The sequence below is a fragment of the Pyxicephalus adspersus genome, chromosome 2 (genome assembly GCF_032062135.1).
Source record: "Pyxicephalus adspersus chromosome 2, UCB_Pads_2.0, whole genome shotgun sequence".
Classification (NCBI taxonomy): domain Eukaryota; kingdom Metazoa; phylum Chordata; class Amphibia; order Anura; family Pyxicephalidae; genus Pyxicephalus; species Pyxicephalus adspersus.
The window spans coordinates 135,545,092-135,552,222 of record NC_092859.1 but is presented as its reverse complement, the minus strand read 5'-3'; the positions used below and the strand labels follow the sequence as shown (position 1 = coordinate 135,552,222).

The following is a 7,131-nucleotide window of genomic DNA, read 5'->3' as shown; positions in this document are numbered from 1 at the left end:
TGTGAACTTTGTATCAAGTTTTATTTTTGTAAATGTAGAACTTTGTTTGCCCTTCTAGGGCTCGAATTGTGTTTAAGGGATGCTAATGTCAATGGTTTTATTTGGGGTTGTATACCAAAAAACTCAATAAAAAAGATTGAAATACAAATGACAATTACTGAGCGCCTGTGCACAGCGTAAATTTTTTCATTGGTCATAGGAATCATCATTAGCATGCCAACACTGATATTCCACATATGTCACTTAAATCCCATCACCCAGGCAGGTGAGTCACTGCTCTGCTCCTGTAAATAAACCTAAGAAAGCATCTCGTGTCAGGAGATATGACTGATGTTAGCTTTCCTGACACTTCAAACAACATAACGGCAATGACAACAAGGAACAACAGGCGCATCCATCACTGCCATTTCCAGAACAATAACTGAATAACTTGCAGTTAGTCCACAATAAGGAGTCAAGACGTGCATGACAATTACACTTGAGCGCTACATGTTTACTGTCAGTATACTAAAAATGGCTTTGACATCAGGGATTTCAGGCACTTTGTTACATTACTCATCTGCACAGAGTAAAACCATTGCAAAACAAGATCTAATTTTTTTGCAAATGGCATATATACAGTTCTATCAGTGTCTTCCTTTGGGGAACATTTATCAAATGTGTTTAAAAAAAATATTAAACAGTTATGACTACCAAATACACAAAGATGCTTACATTTATATTATACATTTATAAACACGGTCTTGTAAAAAGAAAAAAATTGGAGCTCAGAGCTGTCATAGCTGGAGGTGGGAACCTGGGGATATTATATGCATGTATGCCGCGTACGCACATTATATCATGGACCCTCAGTGGATTTAGTTTCCATGATAAGAAATTAATGTCTTGGCACATTTGATAAATTACAAAATTGCAAATTCAGACGACTTTCAAACCTAATAGCTATGATAGGAATTCTTAGGTAAACCCTAAGGTAAACATACTAAGCTTGTTGTGTCTCCTTGTATACATGTAATGCATTGCCAGCATCAGGATATTGGACAGATTCTTCTTACATAGAATTCCTTAGGTTGCCTTTGCACTGTAGTGCATGTTTCTAGGAAAGTTCTCTGTAGCATCTACTGACAAGTTACTTTAAGGCTTATTCGCACCAGATACGATGGACCATACTGTGCACAGTTACCCAATGCAAGAACACCACAAAAACAATTGATTTCTATTTGTCCTTTCCACACCAATCACATTCTACATATATATGCAGCACAGACACTTTGCTATGCATGTCAATGTAATGCAAAGCATATCTTCCTCTCTCTCCACAGGAAAGGGGGGGGGTCACAAATGCAGTCCTACCGGTAGTGTTGCCTTGGCAGTTTTTGTTCATTCTTGCAACTAAAGATTTAGTATTTTTGAAAATGTCACAATTTAGGCTTACACCTAGTACACATATTCTGAACCCATCACTGATCCGCAAAAAGATCACATTGCTATGGAATTTACAAAGCACAAATTATTTGAACATCAGAATAATTTCAAGTTCTTGATCAGATGTGTTACATAGTTACATTGTCAGTTAGGTTGACAAAAGACAGAAGTTCATAATGTTTAAACACTAGGGAAATAAACCTATCCCAGATAAAACTCAATAGACAGTTAATCCAGAGGAAGGCAAAAAAAACCTGCTTCATGAGAAAGTTGGATGTTACCTTGATTAACAGTCTCTTTACTTTAAAGCTTTAATACCCAGCTATATTCTATGCTTCTAGAAAAGCATCCAGCTTTTTCTTAAAGCAATCTTTAGAATAGTCTTTGGTAAATATTGATTGGAAATTGTGCCCTATTGTTGAATGATTGAGCATAACTGATCAGGAAGTCCCATCCTCAGCATGGACCTGTAGTCTATCCCATCCCCATTGGTAACACGTGTGCCATGTTTTAGTATTGAAGATTAGTGTTGCTGTTCTGTTTGGGGAAATTGCAATATTGAATGGAACATCCAACTATCGGTTCACTTTTAGAAAATAAATGGTATTCAGATTATTTTATTTTTCTGACAATAGCTCTGGGCATATTGGACAGATAAAATGCCACTTTAAGTAGAACTAAATCATATCAGTTTCGGTGGGTTACTAAAGCTTTAGGAAATCTTTACTGAGAGAAGTATCGAGGCTGCCACTGTTTACCTGATAAGTGACGGGTTGTCCCTGGTTATAAAACTTTTGGAGTCATTGGCCAAAAACATGCAAATTAGAAGGTCATAGTGTAGTCAGAACGCCTGACCAAATTGTCTCAAAAACAATTAAAGCCATTGGCTTGCCATGAAATTTTTGGCAACTGGCATTTTTAAAAAAATGAAAAGATTATTAATGGCAGCTATAATATTCTCCCAATAAAGAGCGCTGGTTCTAACTGATGTATTTATAGAGTTGGTTCTTAATGATGAGTTGGATAGCTCCCCGTTGCAACATTCCACCAAAATTTGTGGTTCTCTACGTGGAATGTATCCCATCTCCTGCAATTACCTACTTATACCTGGTTCTATCAATGTGTAATTTCAAACAGTTGTAGGGATGTGTTGCCTTGATGTGTTATGTTTCATTTCACCTGCATTCAGAGATGATCTGTATTACATTACATGGCGGTCATACCTGGAGAGCTTCTCTCACACTAAAATGTGTGGCCCCACATGAGAAGTCAGCATGTGAAATCAACTCCAGACCAAATTGCCTCAAAAACTATTAAAGCCATTGGATTGCCATGGCAGCTTGGTGAATGGTTGAAAAAGTTATCAATAGCAGCTCAGTGACTTCCTCTGCTGATTCTAAGAGCTTAAAATGCTCAGCATTTATCGTTCGTTATCTCTGCCAAAGTTTCATAGCAAATACAAGATTTTATTTGCAGAACTAGATTTTAAAATGCTTTTTTTGTGCTTGTGTGGTTTTTCCTCCCACAAGGTTTTTGACCAAATTTTATAAACAGCTGGGATTAAACTGACCCTTTGTATTTGACTGTATGAATGTAGCCATGGGCATGACATCCTTATCTCCTTTAGGGGCAAGGACTGATATGAATGGTCTATATGTTCTCTGAAGTGGAGCAATTTCTGCCACAATATAAACAAAAAAAAATCAATACTGGAGTACTTTTTCAGACCCAGACTGCAAAATCATTTGAACGAGAAAAAAAGGCTCTTGCATGGCCACATATTTTAAGCTGGTGTATCCAAAATGTATTTTTTATCTTTAAAAGAAAAAAATGCTAAAAAATAAAACATAAAGGTTAAAGATGCATTTTTTATTTTTTTTTTTAATGAAATGCTTAGTAACGGTTTAATTCCATTTGTCTACAATAACAGATTACAAGTGGCTGTGAAGAAGAATATGTAATACAGTATTGAGAACTGAAGACCATGAAATTGTAAAAACAACACATTATGTTCTGTATATTGTGCACAGTGTTCATTTATATAAATGAGGAAATCATAATGTTGAATAACCATGAAGAGTTTGATTTAGTACTATTAAATAACCGAAGAATGGATTAAAAAAAATCATTATGGTGCATGGTTTGAAAAGTAAAAGTTATAGAACAGTGATGTAAGAACTCTGTATGCTTTTGAATGCTCATAGGAAGCTCTTTTCCCACTTCCCTTCTTTTACCAACTTTCAAACTACAAACTTTGGGGACTTGTGACTATAGGTTTATACACATGACTTCACAATCACTGAACAATATTTTACTAGCTTGTGTGTCCTAAGAATGGTTTCAGAAGGTCACAGCATATCATTCGGATTCTTCATAAGATGCTGATATGGGTGGATATGGCATATGAAGAGCCAGCTTGGAACATGTGCCAATCACTGCACATAAACATCCCAGCTTGATGTGGTCTATCAATCCAACAACTCTGGTACTTGCCAAGAAGGGTTGATGAGCCTAGGATAGTCTGGAAGATGTTGTGGCTTCCTGTGGATTGTTGTGACTTAGCCAAAGCATTTAATAATAAGATCTCATCTTTCCTTGCTTCACATAATGTGCATCAGACCTAGTATATCATAATCATCTTCTTTTCTTACCTATCGCTCAATTATCATACAAAGGAAATCTAAATTTAGGGGCTCATTAAAAAAGTGGTATGGCTGCAGGACATTTTTAATGGCATTATACTAAATTTTTTATATGCTACTCTTGCTTATTGTCCTTAACCAACCCCATGTGAGATGAATATATTATTCATATTATGACTCCTAATACATGACACATGGAATAAAATATTTTAAAATAATAGCCTGAAAGGCTAAAACCTTCTGAAAAAGTTAGCAAAAGCAACTGCTGTTCACCAGTAAATACTCAAGCAAAAAGGAGTATAAACCTTGATACTTGTTCTTGCTAGTAAAAAAAGAAGTGCTTTACTTGTGTAATCCTTATCCTAGGCAGTATCATTTTACACTCATATGGCAGGACATGACAGGGATGCAATACACACTAAAGCTACGTACACACTTCCAATTATTATCATTGGTAAACGAACGGCGAATGATCGTATAGCACCGATCCTGTACATACAGATAACGACACGATCGTTCGTAGATATTGTACACACAATAGATGCGATCGTTTGAACGATACAGGAAGTTACGTGCACCACAGGAAGTGAGCGAACGTTCATTCATCACGTATGCTCAGACCATGGACGATCAATGAACGATCGTACACACGAACGATGTTCAACGATCGTCGTCCAATCCGATCCGCCGGTCCGGTCGTTCGTTTCCAGCGACTTTCCTCGTTCGTCGGCGTCGTTGGTTACTTTTTTACGAACGATTTTTTGCCCAATCGATCGTTCGTCGTTCGTTCGTCGTTCATTTTGAAAGATAAAAATTGGAAGTGTGTACGCACCTTTACACTCTTGCACCTCTATCATCAGGGGATTAGCACTCATAAATCTGACTCCCTTCTGCTCAACCCTGGCAATAGTAGTGATTTCACTAACACCAAGCAGGGGCTGGAAAGAGCTTGGTCTGTAACCACAAACGCAGACAAGTAAATACTGGTATGTAAGTAGTTTAGTACTTACAAGCTACAGGAGATACAAGATAGACAAGTATAAGCTGCTATCACATTTTTCGGAGCATTTGGGATGGCAAAAAGTAGGCTTATACTTGAGTATATACAATATATCTATTTCACACTAAAATGTATGCTCAGGCTACTTGCCTGGTGGTTCTGGATCATGCCAGAAAGGATTATCCATTTTAAAATGAATCAGGTGGGTTTCTTTTAGTTGTTAAAGTAATAAATAGTATCACATTTATGCACAGTTTTCAATTTGGCCATATAAATGTACAGTATTTGATTGTAGCAATGCCAGCATATATTTATTCTTCTGAGAACAAGGGTCATCGGAACAATTAATTAATGCCCTAGTGATGTTCCTGTCTGTACACATTTACTTAAGTGTGCAAGTGTGATGACTCTAATTCACTGTGATTCCATTCCAAAGAGTCTGACCTAACCCTGTAGTTACACTGCGAGAAGTGATTGAGCCAGACAGAACAGAGATCTCAAGGTGACTCAGCAGGCTGAAATTAGACTGTAGGGGCAAAGTAAAATGATACTGGCCTATTTTGCGCTCTGGTTAACAACAGCATTTGATGCTATATTCATTAAAAGTTTAAAGCAAACACTTAAAGCATAGCTGTAAGAGTACTGAAATAGTTACTGCACTTTAAAAAAAAACTTCAACTCTAGCTTGGTTTTTTAAACTGAGGGGTGCAGTGGCATTGCAGGGGGACTTGTACTCACTGTCCATATTACAATTGCAGTCCTCCCCCTTCTCCTTTGCTTGCCTCTGTCATTTCTCCAAACAGCACCTGGAACAGTCGCTGGACCAGTTGGAGTCATTGCCATTTTGCATGTTTCATGCAACCAGCAGAATTAAAGCTGAAATGTTATTGGCTAGATTACTAGTAAAATACAGTTTTATTTATCTTATGCCTCACTTCCCTGGCCGCTGCTTTCTTCTTCCCTCCTAGTTCTCTCATTCTGGGTGGCTCCTCCAAGGCCAGTTTTAAATAGATTAGGGCCTTGGACAAGAATTTAATCAGGGCCCTCTTGGCTGGAATACTGAGAACCCTCTTCATGGGGAGCAGACAATCAAAAACAATTTTGATTTAACACACGTACCAGTTGAGTAGACTTTTCTTTAAGAGCACACTGAGTACAAATTAACAAAAAAAAGGAAAACTACACCATGAGAGATTTCACTTTGTATTATACAAGGAGTGAAAAGACAGAAGAATGATTGGAGGAAAAAATGAAGTGGCAAAAAGCTGGCAAAGGCACTGATATCCTGTAACAAAGAGAATGTTTGGAAAGTATGGTATACATTCTGTTACATCAATCTGAGCAGAGTGATTCCATGGTGAGAAAGCTGATGGGCTTCAGGAAGGAAGAAAAAAAAAAAGAGTGTTTATTTTATGAAGATTGTGGAGCAACTAAAATGGACTGTCACTGTTTAGTTTTGCACAGATTTTATATTTAATTATTTATATATATAGTGTGGAGGTTGGTGGCTGAAGGACCAGTCCTAAAAGACATTTTTTTGGTGTTCTGATCAGTTGTGGAATTTGTAAATACTGATCTAAGGTAAATAAGTTGTATCCCCTCCTATTGTGTGTTACTAAAATGGCCAATGACCTCATCAGAGCTAAGTCTCAGGGCAACATTTCCCTCCTCCTTCTCCTTTATCTTTCCTCTTCTTTTGACACTGTTGATCACCCTCTTCTAATACAAATCATGGCTCCATTGGTATCAGTGACAATGCTCTCTTTTGGTTTGCTTCCTGTCTGTCTGACCGCTCCTTTCAAGTTTCTTTCAATGGTAATTCCTCCTCGCCCACTCTCCTCCCTGTTGGTGTTCCCCAAGGGTCAGTCCTTGGCCCGGTTCTCTTTTCTCCGTACACCTCCTCTCTCGGTAGTCTCATATCCTCCTTTAGCTTACAGTACCATTTGTATGCTGATGACACTCAAATCTATCTGTCCACCCCTGACCTGTCTCCCTCAGTCCTGGATAAGGTCTCATGCTGCCTGTCAGCCATCTCATCATGGATGTCTGACCGATTCCTGAAAC

General features: G+C 37.8%; 1 long non-coding RNA gene across 2 annotated transcripts in view; it reads right to left on the bottom strand.

The window, feature by feature from the left end:
- The window catches only part of LOC140322197 (uncharacterized), a 16,750-nt gene extending 10,748 nt beyond the window's left edge, over nucleotides 1-6,002 (bottom strand). Inside the window, exon 1 of one of the 2 annotated variants that reach the window (XR_011919165.1) lies at nucleotides 5,806-6,002. This is a non-coding gene — a long non-coding RNA (uncharacterized lncRNA). The remainder of the gene's footprint in view (nucleotides 1-5,805) is intronic. The other variant, XR_011919166.1, reaches the window with a different exon arrangement.
- Nucleotides 6,003-7,131: the final 1,129 nt, after the last annotated feature.